This window comes from Rissa tridactyla, chromosome Z, assembly GCF_028500815.1.
Source record: "Rissa tridactyla isolate bRisTri1 chromosome Z, bRisTri1.patW.cur.20221130, whole genome shotgun sequence".
NCBI lineage: Eukaryota > Metazoa > Chordata > Aves > Charadriiformes > Laridae > Rissa > Rissa tridactyla.
In genome coordinates, this window is record NC_071497.1 from 67,342,846 (window position 1) to 67,366,888 (window position 24,043).

The 24,043-nt window shown below is 44.5% G+C and overlaps 1 long non-coding RNA gene across 1 annotated transcript in view; it reads left to right on the top strand.

Moving 5' to 3' along the window:
- The first annotated feature begins 330 nt into the window (after window positions 1–330).
- Window positions 331–24,043, top strand: part of LOC128903048 (uncharacterized) — a 37,045-nt gene continuing 13,332 nt past the window's right edge. Inside the window, exons 1-2 of the long non-coding RNA XR_008463953.1 lie at window positions 331–470; window positions 18,588–18,645. This is a non-coding gene — a long non-coding RNA (uncharacterized LOC128903048). The remainder of the gene's footprint in view (window positions 471–18,587; window positions 18,646–24,043) is intronic.

Consider the following 24,043-nt stretch of genomic DNA (forward strand, 5'->3'; position numbering starts at 1 on the left):
CCTCCCCATGGTATATACAGCCATTTGTTACAGCGGAGGGACGAGTTTGAAGCCCCATGGAGACTTTAAGCCAGTTCAACTGTCTAGTAAACAGTTCACCTCCTGGCATGCAGAGGGATCAGAGGCTTCTCTGTGCTCCCTTCGTATTCTTCAGAGATGTCTCCATCACCACCTCTTGGGTCATGGCCACATTTCAGAAGAAGGAGAACAAAATGTAGCTGTCTCTTGTGACATCCAGCTGGAGCAGTGGCTCCTGGTAAGTGATGTCAGACAAGAGACAGAGCAAAGTCAGGACCTTTCACTTCACTTTACCAGCCCCAGTGTCAGATCGGGGAGTTGCTGCTTCTCCCTTTCAGATCAGGGTGGAGAACAGCTTCATCAGACCACACACTGTAGATCATCAGCACCATTGCGGTGAGGGAAGCAAACCGTGATACAAGGGCCCTCGGTGCATCACAATCCATCTGCAGGTAAGGGTTTGGGCATTGGCTTTTAATGAGTTTTATTAAATACATATTAAAATGCAGTAACAGGGGACATTAAATATATTCTGTTTAACCAAAATGGTGGGAACCAAACTTCATCAAAAAACCCTCTCACTCATTACTTTCTCATAGAATCTAAATAAATTTTAATAGCAGGTAAGGTAGCTAGTCTAAAATAGAGACTAAAGTGGTTTGTGGAACAACACTTCAGAAATATATCTATTTTGTGATCAGTAATACCTATAGGAAAAGACTTTAGATAGGGATGTTTCGATTTTATGCCATATGCATAAGACCAGTGAGCTGGCAGACTTGCAGAACAACGCGAAACAGCCCTTGAGGAACAGAGATGCTGTGGCTGCCGCTCCCACTGCCTGGGATGGAGAGAGGACAGCGGGGAGAGGGGAGGGAGAAAGGGCAAAGTAGGGCTGACACTATCAGAAAAAGGCTGCGACATCACGCAACAAGCTCCCTGTCGGGCTGTCGTTGCAATGCTCTCAGGTCTTCCATGCTGTTCCTGCTCGGTTTCAATTTTTTTACTATTTTTTTTTACCTTTTAAATCCTTGATTTCACCAACCTCATGGTCATTTACATGCAATTTAGGTTTCATATACATGCATAGGCACACACAAGCACATGTGTGACCTGCCTCGCTTCTTCTGCATGGGTCGTTCATGGGAAATGCTCAAATGATACCACCTACCCAGCACAAGGACCAAGGAGCCTGCAAACAGCTGTGGAGAAGGTGGGAATTTCCTCCACCAGGACACCCAAGCTTCCCCAGCCAAAGTGTCTCTCTCTGGACCAAAATGACTTTCCAAATGCACGCTGACTAAAAGACCCACTGGTACAAACAGAGGCTACGTTGTCACCGTGTGCCAAACGTGCCAGCGAGGCTCGGTGCCAAGCTGGGCTGTATGAATGGCAGCCCTTCCTCTCAGCTCCCAGCACTTGCACCGGGCTCCTGTCACCCCCACCCATGGCCACTCCACGTGGGCCACTGCCTGGCCACCGGCCAAGGGCTGCAGTGGTTGCTGGCAGACTCCTGCAGCCAATGGGTTGCAGAGAGGAGATGCCCCACGCAACGAAGGGGCTGCTGCTGGTTTCCAGGAGCCCATAGAGGAGCCATTTACAATTCTCTTTTTCCCCTGCTGTAAGCATCAGCTGCACAGGTCTGACAGTTGACCTGGGCGGATCTCAGTGGACCTCAGCAACTTCCTCCAGCAATCTCTGCTAACAAAAGGCCTCTGTAAAGCCATCTAAAGCAGAGAACTGGCATTGCAGCATGCTTGTATGTTACTACCATGGATTTAGCACAATGAAAAAATTTTTTCGGCACCAAACTGTGGCAATGTCTGGGACAGCAAGACAGACATCCACTTCTACCTGTGCAAAGCTCTTCTGATATTCACAGGCAATCTCTGCCTCCTCCTTTCTTCCATGCAAAACTTGGTCATGGGAGGCAGGGAGGGGGTGCAGTCAATATAGGTATAAGTAAAAATATTTGCTAATGATCTTTATACTCCAGCACTTGCAGTAGTCCTGAAAATAAAGAGTTAGCCTCACTGGATTTAGGATGTAGTAAAATTTTAAATGGGCATGCACTTTTCTGGCATAAACTGGTGTATAAGTTACCCAAAATTATATCACTTGAGCCACAGTTCTAAATTTTACTCTTCTGGACTTTTTTGTACAATAAAATTAGATGAAGTCTTGAATGCTGATAAAAATGACTGTGAGACCAGACAAGAAAGGACACGACTGGCTGAGTCGTCAGACTTTAGTCGAACAATGAGTTTTGAGTTATACACAACGGCAACTCAGAAGCTCAATCTATTTTTAAATGGTTGTATTTCAAAATTTACTCTGCTTTTAAATCAAAAGGCAACCTAACCGATTTCCAGACATTTTTCTGATTAATTTCTCAGCAACAACATCTAACTGTATTAATGCAGCTGTCAGAAGGGGCTTGCTTAATAAAATGTAGCCGTTGTCAAAGGAGAAGAAAAGAAAATTTTATTAGTTTGTTGACCAGGGCATTTATACAGATTGAGTCTGCTTCTCTGGTTTATGTCGTTGCTCAGATCTGACTCTTGTCACTGTACCATTTGTCTAGTTTAATTTCTGTAATATGAGTATCTGAAGCGATTATGGAGAGATATTAAACTGGAAGCATATATGAAAGATCTTATTAAACAGCGTTCCTGCATTATCTAAAACAGATGTAGTATTGTAAAACAAAAAAAGCATTTATTAAGCCTCAAAAGCTGTCTTCGTCCATCTGTGTAAATTGGCAGGTTGCATGAAGACCTTTTTGTTATTTATAAATAACATGCCCAAAATATAACTGCACATCCAAACAGCCCCTAATTTAGGAAGGGTTAAAATCCTGGGTCTTGATATCCATTTTGCAGCTAAAGCTGTCATTATTATCAGGGGTTTTACTGCTTGCTTCCTCTGGTTCTTGTTGTTGGGTGGGTTTTTTTTTTTACAAGACAGCCTCCAGTTAACCCTGACTCTTTCTTTCATGTCATCAGCATCTTGCATGTGTTGTACCAGATAATCGTAGACATCATCATCAGCCTATGAAATACATATGCTCAAAGACCCCTAAGGCTACACCATTAGCCTTTACCTCCCCAGCACTTGGCCCTCCATTGTTTTTTGCTTATAAAATACAATATACTGGTCATTATACTTTATTGGCTTCAGCAATTGCCTTGTAAATCCAGAGCAAGAAGGCATCAAATGACCCTATGCTGTCTCCTGCTTGGGTGCCCAATACCTGCACAATACCACAAGGTCCTCCTTGTAATCAGCATTTGGGAGACAAAATCCCTCTGGGTGAACCCTGCACCTAGGTCGGGTGGATTGGGTGGATGCTCTGATGGCAGGTCTTTTCCCTCTGGTAAGTCCAAAAGCAGCAGCCCTACACAGAAGAAGTCCACATAAACGCATACCAAAATCTCAACAAAGCCTACAGGGTTCTGCTCAGTGCTTGCCTGTTGGCAGTGAACAGCATGGGGGATGGATGGCTGCCCTTGGGTACCTGGTCCCCGCCTGCACCCACCGCACCAGCTCCGCTCATACTGCCGCTCCAGGACCCCACCACCCAAGGAAGCCATGCCATGTCTCAAAAGGCAGGTGTCTCAAAACAGGGACTTAAGGCCCCAGTGTAAGGCCAAAAGTAAGAGTTTTTACAGGTTTTCAGAAACTATAGAATTAAAAGGAATGTAGCCCAGTTCAGTCAAGATTTCCTATAGTTGCACGTGAAACTTTTTTTTCCCCACTTGCTGAGTCATTTGTAAAAACTGAGCCCTTGTTCAGTGACTGTGAGTCCTTTCCCCGTGGTAAATTCAAGGGGGCTTCTCCTTGTTTCCCTGTGTAATGCAGCCACTTCAGCTCCCCACACACTTGCAGGAGGATGACAGCACACGCATGCACCCTCCCTGCTGAGAAGCAGAGACTCATGATCCTGTGGTAATTTCTTTGTATGTCGAAGCCTGAAAGAATTTTTCTTTAAAAAGTACTTTCTTCTCATAAAATACTGTGTGAGGCAGTCACTAGCCTGATTTTAGTATATGGAGTGTGACAGGACGTAAATCTGTCAGGAAAAAAAAAAGTGCAAAAATAAAATTGTAGTGCTTCCTATTCCTGGTGCAGTAGCATGGACATCCCTGGCTCCCTTAAGCTAGATAGCATTGGAAAGAAGGTAAACAGCATCGCTCTCTTTCTAACTTGATTTCAGGGCATTACCATGATTTAGAGAGTCAGTCTCTGTTAATTTCTTATTTTCTTCTTTTAATTCTAAAACAGAGGCTCCACAGTTGTCTGTGTATTCGTCAACAGGAGCAAACAAGATGGGTGCCTGCACACAGCCCAGGGATGAGCACTGAGTGGGATGGGACGGGCTCGAATAACAAAATGCCATGCTTATCAGAAACCCCTGAATTTCATCTTTATATCCCAGCCAAAGCCACTTGAGTTTCACCACAGTCACAGAGCAGAGCGTGACATTGTGCCATTTAAATACTGTTTATCTCTCTCCTGTAGAAAAAAAGCTGCAGTGAAGTTTCCTCAACAACTGGCGTTTAACAGCTGGCAGCGGGCAGGCAGCGTGACTTACAGTGGTGGCTGGCGATGCCTCTGCTTAACACAAAACAGCACAGGCAATCCTTACCCTGAGGAGTCACTGCTGTTAATGACCCAATTCATTAAACTGGTAAAGCTGCTCATACACGTCAACAGTCCCTGCTGGTGAGAGGGGGATTGGCTTTGGCACTTTTCCTCAAGATGAATATAACTCATGAGCTTCTTCTAACATGTGGTGCCAGCGACCCAGAAAACCTATCCAGTGTCAGTAAAAAGTGAGGTTGTTATCACTGCCATGCTTAGGAAATGTTCTGTGCTTTACAGTGACTGTATTTTCTTAAGCAATATCAGGAAATGGCTGAGAACCTCATATCTATGTGTTACTTCTTCTCCAAACCATGTCCAAATCAAACTGAACATCAGTTACAGTTACACAGACATTTTAACAGTACATTTACATTTCTCTGATTAAGCTAGTCTGATGAGAACTAGTTCAGCTCCACAAAGACAAGTCGTTAATGTTGTCTGGAAGGTTTTTCTAATTAACACTTGGCTTACATTATTTCTTTGTGGTGTATGTGTGCATGCTAGAAAATTAGAGGCAGATGTGGTCTTTATAAAAAGACATGGAATTGCATTCTTTATATCTGATTTTAATGCTGCAGGGTTAAAATGAAGACTTTCTTGTACCTTGGGACACAGTACCATAGTCCTTGCATGACTGAGGTTTTCAATGACCTCTCCATGGCCAGGTCTTCAGGCCAATGTTCAGTCCCTTCTTCCTCGGCTCTGCTGTTAGTCATACTCCCTTCTACAAAAGTGACTAGTCTCCATTACTTTTCCCTCCACTTTTTCATTTCTGCTCTCCATCTGTCATTACAACAGCCTTTGTTGGGGTGCCTGCATTGCTTTTGGACTCGTTATCTGCACTTTTCCGTGGATAACTTGATCTACCCATATTTCCAAACCTCCTCTTACTCCCAATTCCAAAAATTGTCTTGCTGCTCCTGATCTTTTTCCTCCATCCTGTTCCATCTTTATTTTTTTCCTGACTTCCTCTAGGAGATGCTTTACTGGCATCTTAACCTGAGCATGGCTAAATCATAATCCCGTACAGAGTCACCAATGGGTAGAGCTGTAAGAGGTAGCAAGGTATCTTCCTACACTAATACAAATAAATGTTTACCTTTCATCTTCTTAACACTTCCCAGTACTTTCCCAACACCTTTAGACAGCCTCCTGTAGTATCTGACCATGGTAACACTTAAAAAGTTTTCCAACTCCACCATACCCTTTCCTGCCACAATGTAAGATGACTTGTTTCTGTCCCTCCCCCAGCTGCCATGAGATTCAAGTGATCATCACACTTCTACCTACCACACTGGAAGGGTGTTATCATGAGTGTCCTTTCTTCCTCCCCAGTCTTCTCTTTGCTTTGAACTAAGCAATTCCAACTCTGCTCCAAGCAAGTTGTGTTTTCCAGACCTGCTATCATTTTGTTCTCTTTTCTCTGGTCTCCTGCAAATGTATTTACATCTGAAAACATGAGGCAAAAAAATCAAACTTCCTAAGAGGCTTCTCAGGACTGAGTAGAGTCATGTTACCTAACTTTACATATGGCTCTCCTGGGTTTGTTTCCCTTAGCTTCTCCCTCTTCACATTTTGCACTACTAACCGTGCTGCTACTCTAACTTACAGCTCTGGCACACGGCATTTACTGATAAATCCAAAGCTACAAGGATACATGAGGTGGCTTCTTATACCTTTTTTGAGAGAATGAGAAAATATACACTATTCTCCTTGTTCTGCAAACCTTTCCTGCGAAAAGAGTGAAGTTTTCCAAGGTTACCCAAAGGCTACAATTATGCTTGCAGCCTATAAATCTTATTTATAAACTCATTGACCATCTCAATTCTCATTACTGTAAGTGCAAAAGAAAACAACCCTCACTGGACACAATTTTCTCCTTCCCTCAGCATTATTCATAAATGAGGTTGCCTGAAGGGAAGTATTAAATCACTGTCTGTTATGGCTTCCCTCCTATACAGTTAGTACTTCCAAACTCCAGTGCTTCTCCTTGAATCTTGCCTTTCTTCTGTCATCATTTAAAAAACTGACAGTTCTAATTATTGTACTCATAGGCAAGGACTTAATTAACCTAATCAGCCTGCCATGGAGCTGACAGGTACACTTGTCTGTCAGAGTTAGCTCAAAACATGTAATCTGCCATGAATAGGAGCTCTTTTTCAGCTGCTCTGGCAGTGGTTCAGTGCATCCATGCCTCTCCTCAGGCCACTGAGTCGTGTGACCTTGCAGTTCACAATGAAGAGTGACGATTATAAAGTGTATGTCAAAAAGCTAGTCTTCTCTGACCCAGTTTCCAGACACAACATGATGGATAAATGCCAGCAAAGCAGCAGCCTGTGTTATCAAACAGGAAGAGGGCCAAAGCGGAGGGGAGCATTGCTTCAGTACTGCCCAGAAACGATCGCAGTCAGCACGGAGCAGCACCGAGAGCTTTGTTTTTCAGGGTATGATTAGAAGGCACAAGGTGAGACCACGCAGAGATGCCATCCTAAGCACTCCTGGGTATCTGTACCTGTACTGACTTAGCACCCTGACCACTTTCTGGCCATCCCCAAAGGAAGCATCCTCCTGCAAGCCATGGCTGCTGTGCCTTGTTAGGAATGGGTCGCTACCGCATACCTGGTGGATGCCCTTGCTGCTGCACTATCACAAGGTCAGGGAGGGAGACAATGGCTGGCGAAAACTGTGACAAACAGTTTGCATCTGTGCCTCTCCCCAGCCCTCTCTGCAGTCCCTCTGCTGCATGCTAGACTGGGAAGCCCAGAGTGATTCTTATTAACTTGCTGGCCTACCCTGGATTAAAAATAATACAGCATACTACACATCCTGGCAAACCCTTATGGATAACATGGCTGATCTAAAATTAACCCAGCTAGGCAGTTACCTATAAATCAAAATATATATTAAAAGCATTTAAAAAATAGATTCTTAAATGCTTGATTTTTTTTCAGTTGCTTGACTTCTGTGAGTTCTTCAAGTCTTAGTTTCTAAAAGAGTTTCGAAACAGCAAAAAGAGCTATGAACTTTTGCCTCACATTTTGCATACAGTTTAGTTGTTCCCGAAAAGTCCATAAATAGCAAAACATATGGTTTGCATAATTTCTCCTTTTTCAAAAGGGATAGTTGAAATCCTAGCTCACAGATCAGCATTAATGACTTATACCAAAAGACTAACTCAGGAAACACACAACAGCCAAGGCTGACTGACCCTGCGTGTCCTGTTTTTCTCTACTGGCTGCTGTGTTTGGTCATCCTGTGTCACCTTTGGTAGCTTCTGCCCAGGAAAGGTCTCTTTTAGCTCAGCTAGGAGGGAAATGCCTTTTGCCAATCAACTTTCTGGATTTTTCCTTTCATGATTGGCAATGTCCTGGGATAGCTAGTTTGCTTTCAGACACAACCTGCTCTCTTTTTTTGCCAGCATCAATTGCTTTGATATGTTTAAATCATACAGCACTAGCAAGTGGAAAGGCAGACTTCTCCATGTACTCTTGGTATGCAGTGAAGGCGTAATGTCATAAAGTCGGAGTTAAGCATGGGTTCACTCTGTCTCTGCACCATACCTGACTGCTTCCAAAGAGCCTCCTCTTTATCCCTGAAGAGAAGGGCCAATATAAAGCCATCAAAAAGATCAAGGTCAGTAGTAGTATAACACATATGTGTTATATGTTATATAGGGGCGGTTTTGAATGTCTAGAACTCAACAGTGTGAATGACAGTGTTGAGTGTGTATGGATAAAAATCAAGGGGAAGGCCAACAAGGCAGATATCATGATGGGAGTTTGTTATAGACCCCCTAATCAGGATGTAGAAACCGATGAAGTATTCTATAAGCGTCTGGCAGAGGTCTCGCGATCATCTGCCCTTGTTCTTGTGGGGGATTTCAACTTCCCGGATGTCCGCTGGGAATACTACACAGCAGAGAGGGAACAGTCCCGGAGGTTCCTGGAGTGTGTGGAAGACAACTTCCTAACACAGCTGGTGAAGGAACCTACTAGGGGAAGTGCCCTACTGGACCTACTGTTTGTTAACAGAGAAGGTCTTGTGGGGGATGTAAAGGTTGGAGGTCGTCTTGGGCAGAGTGACCATGAAATGATAGAGTTTTCAATTCTTGGTGAAGGGAGGCGGGGAGCCAGCAGAACTGCCACCTTGGATTTCCGAAGGGCAGACTTTAGCCTGTTTAGGAGCATGGTTGAGAGTGTCCCTTGGGAGGCAGTTTTGAAGAGCAAAGGTGCCCAGGAAAGCTGGTCATACTTCAAGCAGGTGCTCTTAGAAGCACAGGTGAAGGCCATCCCCATGTCCCAAAAGACGAGCCGACGGGGAAGAAGGCCAGCCTGGCTAAATAGAGAGCTTTGGCTGGACCTCAGGAAAAAAAGAAGGCTTACATTCTCTGGAAAAGGGGCTTAGCAACTTATGAGGATTATCAAGATATAACAAAGCTATGCAGGGGGAAGATTAGAAGGGCCAAAGCTCAATCAGAACTCAGCTTGGCCACTGCAGTTAAAGACAACAAGAAGAGATTTTTCCAGTATATCAACAGAAAAACGAAAACTAGGGAAAATATAGGTCCACTGATGAATGAGACGGGTGCCCTAGTGGTGGAAGACACAGAGAAGGCAGAGTTACTGAATGCCTTCTTTTCTTCGGTCTTCACTGATAAAGCCGTCCCTCACACATCCCATACCCTGGAGGCAAGGGGGAAGGTCTGGAGAGAGGAAGATTTTCCCTTAGTTGAGGAGGACCGGGTCAGAGACCACTTGGCCAAGCTGGACATTCATAAATCCATGGGCCCTGACGGGATGCACCCGCGAGTGCTGAGAGAGCTGGCAGATGTTATTGCTAGAGCATTCTCCATTGTCTTTGCAAGGTCATGGGGAACAGGAGAGGTGCCTGAGGACTGGAGGAAGGCTGACATCACTCCAATCTTCAAAAAAGGCAAGAAGGAGGACCCAGGGAACTACAGGCCGGTTAGTCTCACCGGGAACTACCTGGGAAGGTAATGGAGCGACTCATTCTGCATGTCGTCTCCAAACACATAGAGGAACAGGAAGTTATTGGAAGTGGTCAGCATGGATTTACCAAGGGCAAATCATGCCTGACCAATCTGATAGCTTTCTATGATGTTATAACGGGTTGGCTGGATGAGGGGAGAGCCATAGATGTCATCTACCTGGACCTTAGCAAGGCTTTTGACAGTGTCTGCCATAACATCCTCATTAGGAAGCTGAGGAAGTATGGGCTAGACGAGGTGACAGTGAGGTGGATCGAGAGCTGGCTGAGTGACAGAACCCAGAGGGTTGTGATCAGCGGCACAGAGTCCAGTTGAAGGCCTGTAACGAGTGGTGTCCCTCAGAGGTCAATACTTGGACCAATTTTGTTCAATATATTCATTAATGACCTAGATGAGGGGACAGAGTGTATCCTCAGCAAGTTTGCTGATGATACCAAGCTGGGAGGGGTGGCCGACACTCCAGAGGGCCGTGCTGCCATCCAGCGTGACCTGGACAGGCTGGAGAGCTGGGCAGAGAAGAACCTAATGAGGTTCAACAAAAGCAAGTGTAGGGTCCTGCACCTGGGAAGGAAGAATGCCAAACACCAGTATATGTTAGGGGCGGACATGCTGGGAAGCAGCTCTGAGGAGAAGGACCTGGGCGTCCTGGTAGACAGCAAATTATCCATGAGCCAGCAGTGTGCCCTTGTCGCCAAGAAGGCCAATGGCATCCTGGGCTGCATAGGGAAGACTGTGGCCAGTAGGTCGAGGGAGGTCATTTTCCGCCTCTACTCTGCACTGGTGAGGCCACAACTGGAGTACTGTGTCCAGTTTTGGGCTCCCCAGTTCAAGAGGGACAGGGAACTACTGGAGCGAGTCCAGCGTAGGGCAACCAAGATGACTATGGGACTGGAGCACCTCCCTTATGAGGAAAGGCTGAGAGAGCTGGGACTCTTTAGCCTGGAGAAGAGAAGGTTGAGGGAGGACCTGATTAATGTTTACAAGTATCTAAAAGGTGGGTTTAAGGAGGATGGAGCCAGACTCTTTTCAGTGGTTCCCAGTGACAGGACAAGGGGCAATGGGCACAAGCTAGAACATAGGAAGTTCCGTTCAAATACACGGAAAAACTTCTTTACAGTGAGGGTGACAGAGCGCTGGAACAGGCTGCCCAGGGAGGTTGTGGAGTCCCCTTCTCTGGAGATTTTCAAGACCCGCCTGGATGCAGCCCTGAGGGATGTGCTTTAGGCAATCCTGCTCTAGCAGGGGAGTTGGACTAGATGATCTCTAGAGGTCCCTTCCAACTCTGAAGATTCTGTGATTCCATGTTTGTAAATATATACATGGCTTTTATGTGAGTGCGAGGACTGTTTTTAACAGGCGCAACCCCATGAGTAGGGAAGATTTTCTGGGGCATTCCCCCCTCTCCTTGAGGAATGAGCCTCTCCCCCAGCATTTACCAGTCCCTGCTCCCCTCCACCTCTTCACATCTCAAATTCCTTTCACTAATGTCACCAAGACAATTGCTCTCCTCCGGTGGAATTTTTTCCTGCTTGCTTGATTGCTTAAAATTTTGGCTTCACCGTCACTCTAAGATCTTAACTGTGCAAGGGCTGGAGCAGCTGCAGTGCTCTTGGCAGACCATCTAGGACTCCCTCTTTCTCCATTTCCTCCCAGCCTCCCAACATACTCACTTCCTTTGACAGTTTCCTAGCCTGGGAAATATCCCCTTGGTGAAAAATTAACCAACGCAGAGAAAGGTGTTTCCCCATTAGCAGCTTCCTGCCTCCCATCAGGGAACTCAGCTGCTAGCAGCAGTGACAAATTTGTAACAGAAAAAAATCAAAGAGAAATTAAAAATAAGTTGGAAAGACAAAGACTGGGTGAACAATACAAAGAGTTGGTGTTCGTCACTGTCTATATGTGAAGTCTGTCTGTCCTTGGGGCGCTGTAAGGAGGAAAGTATTTGAAGTAAACTTGCATAGACAGTACTCATTAATGAGATTGGATCCTTATCCATCATCTCTCAGATATCCTACTGCAAGAGCCAGCCACACAGTTTAGTCCCGGAGTTCCACCTTTGCAGGTGATTAAGCGGCATCTGTTTCCAAGCACTGGGCTTCCCTCTTCCAGAGTCATACCAAAAGGAGTGAAAGCAGAGCGAGCACCAGTCCTTTCACAGATGATAATGCTTGTTTCACTCATCCATGTGTGAATGTGTTTAAACCTAGACTCACTTCAGGCCACCTCAGTCCTGTTCCTTTCTAAATATTAAGGGAAACCGCTAATTTATATCTGCTTAGGTGATACCAGAGTCTGTCACATTGTAAACCAAATTTCATTGCCAAAGGAAAAAAATACATCCTTAAAAGCCAGGTCTGGCTAGGTTAAGCACTTAGATTATGGTTCACAAACTGCATAGGACTCTAGCACCTACACCTGAGGGCTGGAGAGAGCAAATGTGCAGAAAAGTGGACAGGAAACAAATGTCCCAGAAGCAAATGGTCCCTTAGGAACATGAACGAAGGCAAAGCACTGATGTTTATAACAAGGAATCTGAAATCTTAATCTAGTGCTTTAGAAATGGCAAATGCACCCTGAACTGAGCTAAATCATGTGGAATCCCAGTGGTCTGAGAAGGTCTTGAAACCTTTCACAAAGGACCCCATAATGTGTAGTCGTGACATGCAAGACATCGATGTTTCAGGTCCCTAAGATTCATCCGAGCACTGACCTGTTACACAAGTCAGAATACATCAAGAAAGACATTTCTGATGATGTGGTTTGATTTTAGTATTTCAGAAAACAGACACTTTGCTTATATTTCTGAAACTACACCGCTGAAGAGAGCTGATGTATACATACCTTCATATTCACAAGTGAAGGTGAAGTGCTGGCCAAAAGGAAATCAAGAGCCTGAAATAAGTAGAGATCTGGTATTTAGTATTACAGTCAAACAAAACGTGGGACCGTTACAGGCTGAGCAAGGGCTTGGCTTTGCAAGCAGAGTTGAGACAAGCTGATGCAACAAGCTGAACTGTATAGCCTAGAGCATTTTTACACTATGCACATTGAAGGGCCGCTAAAGGGACAGCAAACTCCAAAGAGTCATGCACTGCCCCATAGCCATTGGAACTTCATTGCTTCTAATGTGTAGGAAATAGGGATTAAAATTAGAAGATGAGTCTCTTGAAGCAATATGGAGTCCTAGGAGGCTCTTAAATTTATTCTGATTTTATTTAGGAACATGAGGATGGATTCTAACTTTAAATTTAAGCACACACGCTCAAATGTTGTGGCTCTTGAGCATTTCACAGTTTAACTGCTGCTGACTTGTGTTTATAGCCTCAGTAACGTATGAGCTGCATTGTAGTTACACAGATTGACACATCTGAGGAAGAACTGAGCCTTACTTGTCTTAACCCTTAGAAGCGTCTTAAAACATTGTATGTAAGATACATAATAAAATAATATTACTGCATAATGCCTAAAATGGTAGACTAGATGGGTAAGGTTTCTGAAGAAAAGACTGTTCCCATGTGCCTGTCTGCACTGCATCCAGGGCAAAGAAAGTGATGGGTCCAGCAGTGTGAAGACCAAAACCTGTTCTCTCTGAACAGTAGCTTTCCATCGGCCTGGTGACAGGATGCCTCCGACCGCAGATATTGCGCAGTTGCTCTTTCAGGACTATTTCTACTCAGACTTTCTCACGCAGAGTAAGTAGAGCAGGGAAACAGCTTTCAGTGGAAAAGCAAGCAAAACAACAAAACAAAACAAACCCCTCTAAGTAAGGGTAGATTAAGAGTCTGGGAATCTTTTGATCCCTTGGACTCAGCCGTCCTCCAGCAGAACAGAGAAGAGCTGACTGAGGAAAAATAATGCCAAGTAACTGGACTTCTGAAGGAGAAAAGCTAAAATGAGGCTAGGAGTCAAAGGGAAAATGTGTTTGTCAGTGAAGCTGGCCGGGTGAAATCCTAGCGTTGCCACAATCAAACAGGAGCTTTGTTTTTGGCTGCGGGGGAGCCAGGCTTTAACCATGGAGTTCAGTGAGGACAAACACCTTATAAATGGCATTCATTCTGGGAGTTTGAAAATTTATCATTACAACATTCTGAAAATTCATCATTTGGATGAATTATAAAGAAGTATAAGTATAAAGAAAGTATTACAAAGAAATCAAGAAACTTTATTTTCATCTGAAGTAAACTATAACAGGCGTTACTGAGAGATACATTAAGATTGTTACTGCTAAAGTTCAGATACAGCTGCCAAATTGTCTGTAAGGTGCACTTCACTTCTGACAAAACCTGCCCATGTGGGCCTTGAAAATAATGAAGTCTTGTATTTCTCAATATCATTGTAACATATAGAGTGTGTACATGTGTTATACATCCATATGCATGGATACACATAGACCAAAACTCATTCAGTGAGGTTATTTTTGTCTAGAGACCAGAATACCTGTGGTTGAACCATTATGCTGATTTACCAGTTCTTGGATCGTAAACATTGTATTGCTAGCTTGTACCTAACTCAGCTCTCACTCAAATCAAGATAGCTGGAAAATTTCTGACAAGGATGGTTTTTTTGTTTGAAATTGCCAACTTGTACAAATGCAAAAGTTCCAACTACATGGCGTGATTTTTGCAGACGTTTTTCCTGATTTCTCCTCACCTGTTCACCTGGGCCAAAGGGTGACCACGGACCCAGCAGTTCTGGCTTCCCAGCTGATGAGCTCTTGGCAGTTCCGAGGCTCTGCTAAGTCCTCAGGTCTCAGATCAGATGCCTTCAATTTAAGACTATGGGGCCCCTGTGTCCTAAAGCTCAGAAACTGTATATGCTATAAACCAGGCATAAATATGCTATAAATGAGGATCTTTCCTCTTTTCAGAGGGTACATTTTAACTCTTGGTTTTGTCAGAGATCTGAACAAGATTAATTTTTTAAGATTTATGTCTTCCACAAATTGTAAGTGCTTTTTCCACTCAGATCCGATCACTTTCTCAAGCACGGAATGTCTGTTTTTACAGCAGGAAGCTGAAAATTTTAATCATCTCAGCTGGCACTATTCCTCAACATCACCCACGGGCCAGTCGTGCATTGCAAACCACAACTGGCAACTGGGTTAGTTCAAACTCCAGACCTACTTCACAGTGTTCAGTATGGACATTTGTATCTTGGAAAAAACCCTCGAAGAATGGTCTCCTTAAGTATCTTAAGCTAACTGGGAATCAGCTTACACAAGGACATAAACATCTGAGAGATGCACATAGAAACTAGAGCTCGCAGAAAATCCCATTGTCCCTTGGGGTCCATGACTGCCAAAAGGCTAAATATTAAGTGTGAAAGAGGCACTGGGGCATGGACAGGAAGCCGTGGGTACTCCCCTTTCCTGGAGTCCATTGAGCTCTACTTAGGCACTGCCCTAGAAGAAATATATTGTCTCCCAAGGGCAGCAGCTATCCTTTGAATCACAGGAACCTGTCAAACTCATCACTATCCATTTATATATATACGTACATATACACACACACACACATCCTGTCCTGGGATAATAATAGCAACGAAGAAATATGATGCTCATGCAAATAATAGCAAGACTTTCATATGAAATGGGAAAAAAAGTCAATGGAAAAAAAGCCAGATTTTTAACAGATTTATTGATAAACTGACTCCACGCCTCCATTTACTAACAATGAGCCTTTTTCCTAAGCAAGCCAATATTGATCCATGGGGCAAGGGAGAAAACATAAAATATTTACTTATTCATAGAATAACAGTAAGCAAAATTTTTGCTAGGTAGCCAGACATCTGCACAGGATGCCGGGTGTGCATGGGGAGTAGTCTATTAACAGAGCTGTTGTGCATATTTTGTGTAGGTTACTCCTCATGTTTTGAGCTTCTCCTGAAAGGCCAAGATTTACCGCCTGGAACAGAGGCAAGTGTTCATTCATCCAACAAAAATTAGTCTCTGGTGCAGGTTTAAGGCAACCGGCAGTGCAGACCTTAACTCGATGAACCTGGAAAGGCCCACACCTCCCACACCACTGCCTCTGAAAGGAGAAATTCCTCGGCACAAAAGGCTCAGCCCACGGGACTTTTCCAGACAAACAATCAGCCTGCAGTGCTTCACTGGGCATAAGGGTCTTGGCAAGGTGCCATTCACTATCATTAAAAGTGTTTATAAAAAAAAATGTTCATTTTTGGCCAGCTTTTTTTCCAAGGCCAGGCCTCCACCCCCACATCTTCAGTGGAATGTGTTAATAATTTGCTTTGTGGAGATGAAAGGCTCTTTGATAGGAGCAGCATAAACACATCTCACTGTGCTCAAAGGTCTTTGTCCCACAATAGAAGCATAGTTTCTGTACAGTGGCTCGAACGGAAAGAACAGACACATTTCTGAATCACTTTTCACTTTTTTTTCTGCCTTTTTTCCCCCCATTTATCTCTTCCTTTATATCTCATAGTCTCTTGTAAATCCTTGTGTGGAATACAAACAGGCAAGTGGTTCCGGACAAGAAATCCTCACTGATACTAGCAGCAGACGGATTAAATATACCAGCCAGTCCCCACAGACTGCGGTATCAGAAACCAAAAGTCACATCGAAGCACAGGTCTGTCCCAGAGTATGTGAGTGAGCGTAACCTGGATCAGTGTGTAGTGTGGGAGGAGGGAAGAAACTGGTAGCTATCCTCTTCTGATCCTCTCTTCAACAGCAGGTTGCGGGGCCTACTTAATAAATACTAATGGGACATTATAATTTATCTGGAAAAAAAAAAGTTATAATTACCTGAAAATACAGTGTGCATTAGCCAGCACTGCCTAACTGTTGTCTCCCTGCACTACCCAGTTTGAGACACTGCATGCATGTCCTCTATACCAACATTATCCTTTCGAAAGCTCAACCGAATAGTGCTGAAGCATAGCATCAGCATTCAGTTCCATTTCAATCAGATCCCAAAGGGGCAAAGACAGAACTGAGATGTGGCCCTTACTCCTTTCCTGGTTTAAATGTCAACACAAGTCTTAATCACCAACCTGTCTCTTGAGGTATTAGCACTTCAGGACATCTTTTGATATGGGCTTTGTGTAGGCTTGTTTTCTCTCCTTTTTGCCTGTCCTTTTGATAAAAACGATGCCTCTTTCTGTGGTAACTGTCCCACCTTTAGCTGTGTCTTTGTTTTAGTAGTCTTCACTGTTCTCACTCTATTTACTCTTAACAGATTTCTTTTTTTCCTAATCATGACAGCCCTATCTAAAGAAAAATAATTTTACAGATGTGTCATCCAGTGCTTCTTAAGCGTCATCATTCAGCCGTTAGGATAACATGGTCAGATACGCTGAAGTAACTTCATAGCCTATACTACATTTTTAAAGGTGATTTAGACACGAAAGGCATTTAGCCACTGCTCCGTGTGGTGTTAAGCTCTTTACGTTGTAGACTGTGACTACATGTTTGGGGATGGACAGCTGCCCATCAGCTCCGTTTGCACCCTGCAGCAAAGCAGCTTCAGCCCAGACACGCACAGCCACCTTTTTCCTTCTGGGAGAGACAATGCTCCCCATGCTCAGGGCTCTGCCAGTACTTTTGACGTGTCCGTCCTGTTTTCAAAAGGGTTTTAAATCCTTTCTGAACTCTACTCAAAGTGTCCTACTGAAAAGAGGGATTGAGGTGTGTTAGCAAAAATGTAAGGGTTTAGGAAAAATATAAGCACTGTAATTTAAATGTAAGTTTGCCCCAGTGCAAGCAAAGCACATAGGCTCTGAGCTTACCTGAGGTGACAAGACCAGATAGTTTTAAGTCAAATCTCTGACGGTCAAGTTTGTTTTGTGGGTAGCGAGGGCATTTAGCAGCTTTGAGCTACAGCAGCTCAGCAAGTGCTAATCTGGTCACTCTGTGCTGCTAATCTCGTTCTTTTCTGCAATCATTGTTTCCAGCCCTGGTGTTTCAGCAAACATAATCGCGGCTTGTCATCTGCAACGCTTCCTCCCATGTAATACTCTGATAACGTTAATGTCAAGCCTGAGTTTCGGTTGTGGCCCCAGTGCTGCCCTAGGAAGGGAGGATGGCTGACACTGCAACAGGTGTTTGGACTGACAGGAGTGAGAGTGGGTCAGGACCCCTCCTGATGGTTTCACATCTTTAAGCTGAATGGTGTGGGATGAAAGAGCATGTCTTGAAAATACTGCTGTATGATTATGGACAGCATGTATTTTTCCTCATCATAATGCATGTGAGCTCTGAATCCATCGTTCGGTATAAAGTGGCCCTTAATACCACAGTTTGCCAAAATGTCACTGCCTTTTTTAGCTTTTCTAAATATACCTTTCCACAAGCCTCTGCGAAACAATGACCATGTATTTTGATATGGTTTCAGTGCAAAACCACCTGAAGAATGGCAGTTTCACTTGAGCTTGTTTTGAGCATTTTGGGCCCATTCAGAGCAGAAACTTAGGGAGTGCCGTGATACTGCAGAGAAAGCAAATATTTGCACAACCCCTGGAGACCTAGGAGCACCAAGTTTAAAGCTGACCTATTGTGTGTTACTGCCTCCAGCCAGCATCTCTGTATTTGTGGTAGGCATAAGCAGGTTGGACCTGCTACGCGTCTCTCCCACCCTAGTGGCACCCTCTGGCAGAGAAGTGGAGCAGGTGGTTTTGGGGGGCCAATGGGAAGGACACCGTTTTAAAGTGTAGTGGAAAATTGACCAGAGCTTCTCTGCATGCACCTGACTCAAAACGTCTCTGACTCAAAGTGGTTTTTAAGGGAAAGTTGTTTACCTGCAACAAGGGTATAGTGCTGAGGGGAGGTTCCTGAAAGAAAGGGTTTTCTGCTTGCCTGTTTCACTTCTGCTGCACTGTTGGAGATGTTTAAATACAATGACCGACATTGCAAAACACCCAGGTTCCTCTTACCTGATTTTCCATTCATTTGCAGACTGACTTGCAAGCCCACCTACGTCTGCTGCTACCTGTGAGGACAGGACAACATGCTGGTAAAAGAGGCTAATACTCTGCAATGAACAAGATTTGCTTTACTCTACATGTCACGTCTGGAATTGGCTCACAAACATTCCCCTTAGTAAATGCTTCTGTTTTCCCTGTCATGCTCTGAGTTAGGTGGCACTGTGGTGGACTGTACGGGCACTGCTGCCTGTAAAGAGAAAGCCCCGTTCTGACCAGCTTCCCCTCTCTGTGTAGGAAGAATCCATAAAACTGGAGCAGACAGACCCAAAAGTAGGGCTGATCTGAAACTGACTTTGTAGCAAGACCAGTCCTGACCAGTCATAGTGAAAATGTAGATGTGACAGTGTCTGCCCACATGGAAGAGATCACAGAACTGAACGGGGAGCATTTGGCATAACAGCTGGTGCAGGGGTGTCAAAGCAGGTGACAGGTATAATGGGGTGGCCCCAGCCCTGCTCCTCTCTGTGCCTGTGAGTAAAGCTGGAGAAAGAAGGAACTGAAAATATGACTGGGATGTCTGAACTATAAAGCTAGGCATTCATTATTTGCTTCCAGATGATGGGCAAAGCTGCAGTTGCACTTTTTTGTCCTGTTCTTTCTCTTGTAGAAAAACACAGGGAGCACTGCCAATCTTCTCCTGCTCATTTTCCTGTTTCCTTAAATAAAAAAATCTCTGTTTCCATGTTCCCAAGGAGTTTGAGGACATACAAGCAGAGGGCTGGAGCACAGCTAGAAGTAGGAACATGCCCTTGGGCCTAAAGATCTAGCCACAGTTTTCTTTATTTTAGAAAGAAAAACACAACAAATAAATAGTTATGACAACCTGGGAGAAAACACTCTTTGTTTGTCTTTATCTAATCTGGATGATACCATGAATAGCTAATAACAAGCCATTGCTGGAAGGTTCAAATAAAATGCAAAGTCTCTTTTCATCCATGTGAAGGGTGCCTGCTCACATGAGGACCAGTCCTTGCCGCCTTTGTTCAGGTGAGAGGTGTTTACTCATAACAGGGTTTGCAAGGACTAAAGCGTGAAGCGCACAATAATAATGATGCGTTTTTACTGTGCTCGAAGAAAGAAAATTGAGGTGCTTTATACTTTTGATGCAGGTTGAAAGCAATGCTTCTTTAAAATTATGAAATGTAAGAGAAACACGGCATTTCCAGGCAGGGAGGACAGTGGGAGCTCTCATCCCGGCCAGTCCTGGGTGCTGTCGCCAGAGCTCTGCTTGTGCTACAACACACTCCCCGTGCTCCCACAACAATAACACTCTGCTGCTAATTTTAGCATCAACTGTAATACAAAGCAATTCAAGGCATCCACAGTGTATTTCGTGAGGACAGTATTTCTCTTTTGCTTGTGTAGTTCCCAGGCTGCAGTGCCATTCTGTTCACCAATCTTAAACAAACACCCCCCTTGAGATTTCCTAAATAGTTCAAAGTGGTGTCTAGGGAAACATTAGAAACACATATGGAAAGCCTGAATACACTTCAGATGAAACCACTTTGAATGTCCATTTTTGTGCAAGTTCTGGGCTGAAAGATAGTATAAAGCAAGAGTTTTTAAGATAAACTTGTCAGGAATGATGCTATAATAGCAAAGTTTTCTAAATATTTATTCCTGATAAGCTTTTCACAAGCCCTCCTCCTTGGCTCATCACTTCATTCAATTTTTAATACAAGAAATGTTTGAGGAGGAAGAATTAACGGTCATGAGCTTTGCAGTCCCCCTGCAGTCATGACTGGAATGTTTTTTATATGTTGTTTCCCTGCTTATTTATTATAGCGAGCACGTATAGATACATTCAGCGCAGGAGACAGTGTACAATAGGCACTGCTCCAAAAGTCAGTGTTTGACAGCAGAGGCCACAGTTACAATAGTTATTTTCCATCGTAAGTGCAGGGAGGAACTGCAGTAACTGAGACGTGCTGGTTTGCAAAACACTGACTAATACCATCTCATTAATGGATAATCACTGTTTACGGGTGCTGGAAATCATCACCTATGAATACATATAACATCCGAATCTTGCTTTGAAGAAATATATGAAGTCAACTCGTATTTTCAAAAGCAGCAGCAAAAGACACTGACATGAAAAGACCATACATGGGACAATACCTCCTGATTTCTTCTCCTTATTCTTCTCTTTGGAAAGTCTTGGGACTTTTTTTGGCCTTTATTCATCATTGTCACCATCTGTCCCTAGTTTCAGGAATCCCACAGGTCACAATCAAAACAGCTGCCACTTTCCCATCCCTTATGTGATATTTTTGCAATGTGGGATTAAACCATGTCTCATGTGGATGTAAGGTAGCACAAAGGACCTCTAAACTTCTCCCTCCTCCTTAATGCACTCCCCCAGCTGCCACGCAGCACACTGGAATCTGGAGGAACATTCTGAGGAATTATTACCTGGTTTTGTTCTTATTCTCTTCCTAACACATTTACTGTGGGCCACTGCTGGAGAAAGGACACTTGGCTAGAAGGCACTTTGGATTGATCCGGTTTGGTTAGTCTTACTTTTTTATGATGCTCACCACAAAGGCAACACAATGACAGTCAGACCCTGAAGGTCTGGGAAATTCTTCTGTGGCCCTTTCTGTAATTTCTATAGGTTGGGACAGATGCTAGACCCAGTAAAAGAGATTCACATTGCTTCTCTTCAGTGTGTTCAAAGCTACCAAACCTTCTCCAGCCCTTAACCAACAAATACCTACTGAAACCCATTGGAACATCCACCAGCCCTGGTCAAGTTTAGCCCAAAAGTTGAATCACAGGCCACATCTGGCCAGTGCAACCCTTTACCAGCCACCACCCAGGATATTAAACTTGCAGCAGGCCACACAAATATGAGTCCATCTGCTATATAAGTGTAGCCCACTAGTTGCTTCAGGACACCTGGTTTACCAGGAAATCTTGTCCTGAATATGGATGTTTTGGCCGGGTGGTTAGGATGCTGAGGAGGGGGGTGATCTGAGGAGCCTGCTGCTCAGCCAGGAGGACACAGTCAGCTTGTCTTGTCGGCGCATGGGCAAGATGAAAATGTGGTCAGAGAAGATCAAGAAAGCAAAAAGCCTGCAATACCTGGGGGATGGATGTTAGGACAAGAAGCAGGTGGCCCGTCTGTCCTGCCACTGCCTCCCAAGCCTGCTCCCTGTCTCGTGTTCTGTCCCAGTCCTCGTCCCAGCTCCTAGTTGTCTTCCAGCCACATTCCAGGGCCTCCTGCTCCCTTAACCATCCCCAGTCTCCTATTAGTAATGCTTTTATTGGCCAAAGACCTAAAGCCTGGCTCTCGACCATGCTGCCACTGCCTTGCTTTGTGGCCTGCCCTTTCCTTCCTTGGCTTCATTTGTTCGGCTCCTTTGCCAGGGCAGCAGCGGAGACAGAGGGCTCCCTGCCCTGCCTGTGGCATTGGGGTACTGTGCCGGGGGATGGGGGGGACCGCTGCCAGCCAGCATCCCCGGGGCAGTGTGGGCAGACAGGGTGAGACAGGGAGAGGATGGCGTGGGCAGCAGGGCAGAGGCTGCAGCCAAGAGGCACCATGCCAAACTTCAGCAGTGGCAGGAGCAAAGGGACTTCCTCGGCATCCAGAGGGGACAGAGCAGTCTGCTGCCATCCAGAAAAACACCACTAGACTAAACGAGGCCTGGGGCAGGGGTTTCAGCCCATTTTCCCCTGTTTTTTTTCTGACATGTTCTGTTTTCTCTAATTAAAGTAGCTAGTGGTCCTACCAAGCTGACCCTATTACAGGGACTTTAACAAGGGCCATAGATATTATGGCACAAGAAGAAAGGGATACTAATGTTTTTTGAAATAACTCAGCACCTGATAATCAGAAAACAGAAAGGCGCTGCCTATGCAGTTTAGTTTTTGCTGGATGTTTTTCACAGATGAAAAGCCATTTGAACCCACTTTTCAGAGGAAATCCATCCCCTTGCCTTGACTGTTGACCACAACCACCGAGCACAGGGCCTGCTGGCATCTAGACTGAGTTTATTTTGAGTTCCTCTGGCCCAAAAACCTTTTGGATGTTGGTGAGCGCCCTGGCAGCTCCACACGTGCAGCCTCATGCCAAGCGTACTGCTTGTCCCTCCAATGAGCATGTATGTTTTGGAAGACAGTATGTAAACTGAATGCAAACGATTTAACTTACTAGTAGAAAAATGACTCGCAAGCAGCTAACTATCTGACATGAAGAAGTTATCTAGACTCCTCCAGTATAAATAGCAACAAATTCTAAGGTTAATACAGTCTTTCAATTGATGATTAAATCGCATAAATAAATATAAACCTAAATTTTATATATTCAACACTTACAGGTTACAAATCAGTCTCCAGTGCACCTGGCTCCATTTCAAAAGTGCAATGGCTAGATTAGTGACTGTATTGTTTCTCTCTCAGTTGGGTCACCAGACTAAAGTTTTCCTTTTGCCATTTTACTTCATTTATTAATAAGTCTGCAGTCATGGTTCCTGCTTTTGCTGACTTGAGCTGAGCAAAACATTTCCTGGCTGCCAAGAGAATGAAGCTGCCAGTGCTCACGCCTGAGTATGTGTGTGCACAGTAAGTGTATGTGCACACACACACATACGTGCTGTATGCATATACTGTGTCTGTTGGAGGGGAAGAAGCAGGAATGCTCAGACGGACACGTAGATCTTTGTATGGAATGAGCAAGTGAAAGAAGGCTGAGCAGCAGTGGGCAGGCAGGCAGGGGGCTGGATGGGCAGTCCTGGGCTCTGCTCTCTGCTCTGTCCTTCTGTAAAAACACAGAAACAAGCCATGCACCAGGCTCCAAGGCCCAGGTCTCTTCTTCCTCAGTGTTCCAGTCATCAAGCTAAAGGGCTATTCCTTCTTTCACCCAGTTAATCTTTAAAGATGTCCCTCAGAGGTTAACAGAAGAGCAGTCTTCAGCCTGGGTTTTGTGGCATCCTCCTCAGAGGCGGGCAGTATGTCCTTTAGTGGCTTAGGGCAGAGGCCATTAAAATATTCCACATGTCCCGTAGCGATTCTAGCCACTGTTCAGCTGTATCTGAAGAACATGCTCTTTCATTGTTCCTCCTGCCTTTTTGTTTTAAATAAAAGCACTTTCTGCCACTGTTTTATGTAGAGCCTAGTCTTGTGGATATGCACTACATGTGCTCTGAAGCTACTTCCCAGCAACAGCAGATGAACTCCTTGTTTGTGCAACCCAAAGGCATGTTAGTGGAATACAGGGATTAAGCTGTTTGGACTCCCTGAGTCTGAGATGCTTTGAGACTGCTGCGGAAAGGGAAATTGAGGATCCCTGGAAACATAGGATTTCCCACCTTGAACTTAAGGCCCCCACAAATTTAGGCAGGTACTGAGGCAAGGCTTTCGAAGCTTGCAAATATCAGGTGCATAATGTCCAGCGGTACATACAGTTTTGTGAATATGGCCTTACCA